We start from the raw sequence: 2,252 nt of genomic DNA, 5'->3' as shown, positions 1-2,252 counted from the left end.
CCCCCCGCTTGGAGGTTGGGGACATCAAGGGACTTCGCAGAGCCTCATGCTGGAGACCTGGGGACATCAAGCGACCTTGGACACCCCCCATGCTGGCCATTTGGGGACCCCAATGCTGGACACTTGGGGACACCAAGGGACTTCACAGACCCTCATTTTGGGGACACTGGGGACCGTGGAGACCCCCGTGCCCAGAGACGTGGGGGGTCCCTGCTGGTTGTCCCCCCCCAGCTGGCCTGGGGGCACCCCTCCCCCCCTAAATTATTATCCGGCGCTTGCCCCCAGGCCAGCTGGGGGGGGACAACCAGCAGGGACCCCCCACGTCTCTGGGCACGGGGGTCTCCACGGTCCCCAGTGTCCCCAAAATGAGGGTCTGTGAAGTCCCTTGGTGTCCCCAAGTGTCCAGCATTGGGGTCCCCAAATGGCCAGCATGGGGGGTGTCCAAGGTCGCTTGATGTCCCCAGGTCTCCAGCATGAGGCTCTGCGAAGTCCCTTGATGTCCCCAACCTCCAAGCGGGGGGTCTTGGGACCCAAATCTCCAGGCATGGAGGTCAGCAATGTCCCCAGATGTCCCCAAATCTCTGGTCATGGGGGTCTTGTGACCCAAATCTCCAGGCATGGAGGTCAGCAATGTCCCCAGATGTCCCCAAATCTCTGGTCATGGGGGTCTTGTGACCCAAATCTCCAGGCATGGAGGCCAGAAATGTCCCTTGATGTCCCCAGATCTCTGGTCACGGGGGGTCTTGGCACCCAAATCTCCAGGCGTGGAGGTCAGCAATGTCCCCAGATGTCCCCAACCTCCAACCAGGAGGGTGACCAGCCTCGTACCCCACCGGTCACCCCCTCGCCACCCCACGCGTCACTCCCCGGCGATACGCAGCAGCCCTACAAAATTGCTTTCCCGCTCGTCCTGTGCCAGCTGCCACCCGTCCCCAGATAGGTTCCCAGTCAGGTTGAGGTGGAGGACGTCCCCACGCTGGAGTTGCCCCACGGCTTGGGCCAAACCAGAACATGCCGGATGGGATCCCGCGTTGTTGGGTAGCGCCAACGGCACAGCGAGCAATGGGGGCTCTGAATCAGCACGCTGGAGCTGGAGGGTGACGGTGCCGGGGGGACAGGTAGATGCCGTGCAGGTGACGGCAAATTGGCCGTAGAAGAGGTAGAGGCCAGCCGTTGTCACCCGCAGCTGCCCGTCTGTCATCTGTACGTCACCGCTGAGGAAGACGCCGTTGATGCCTTCCTCGTAGCGCCAACCGAGTCCTCCAACCTCCAAGGAGCCTGGGGGGGAGAAGAAGGGAGAGGGGTGGTGGGTGATCCTGGTCGGTGATGGGTGCTCCTGATGGGAGATGGGTGCCCCAATGGGAGATTGGAGGTCCTTGATGGAATATGGGGTGGCCCTGATGGGACATGGGATGTCTCCAATGGGAAAGAGGTGTCCCCGATGGGAAATGGGTGCTCCTCCTTGGTAGTGGGTGCCCCCAACGGGAGATGGGTGCTGCAGCCCTCCTTGATGCCCCCGAGGCACTGCAGCCCACCCAGGGGTACCTGGGATGGGACCGGGGGATGACAGGGACAGAAGATGGTCCATGACACCCTGGGGACCACAGAGACGGAGGATGCTCCGTGACACCCTGGGTACCACAAGGACACAGGATGCTCCGTGACAGCCCGGGGACACTCCATGACGCCCTGGGCACCGCGGCCGCCCTGTGACACCCCCAGATGCTCCAGGCCAGGGATGACGTTTCCTCTCCGAGGGCGGAAGGAGGAACCCGCGCGACATTTTCGAGATGACTGGGCGAGCCGCCTATGGAAGGACTAACTCCCCCTCTCCCTCTCTCGTGTCCTGTCCCCCCCCGCCACCGCTTTCCCTGGAGCCCCTCACCGTGGCCTCAGGCCTGGGGGGACTTACCAGCACTCAGCAGCATGTGGGCGGCCGTAGCAGCCTGCGAGGAAGAGGAAAGAGAGTGTCAGCGGGACGGGAAGGAGTCGAGCATCCTCATCTCCATGAGTCGTTGTGTCCCCCCCCGCCCCGGTGAAGGGGAAGTTGGGTGTCGCATCGGGATTTGGGGACTTTCCAGCACCCCGTCGGGTATTTTGGGGGGTCCCCAGGGGAGGGGGCGACCCCTGGATTTGGGGGTGGGGGAGGATTTGGTGCCTTTGGGGATGGGAAACTGAGGCACGGGGCGGGGGGGGTGTTGGAGGCCTGATGCATCTTCCTTACTCCCCCCCCCCAAGCCCGGGGGGTGGGC

Source organism: Haliaeetus leucocephalus, unplaced genomic scaffold (assembly GCF_000737465.1).
Source record: "Haliaeetus leucocephalus isolate CR32 unplaced genomic scaffold, Haliaeetus_leucocephalus-4.0 Scaffold261, whole genome shotgun sequence".
Lineage (NCBI taxonomy): Eukaryota > Metazoa > Chordata > Aves > Accipitriformes > Accipitridae > Haliaeetus > Haliaeetus leucocephalus.
This window is presented reverse-complemented; position numbering follows the sequence as displayed.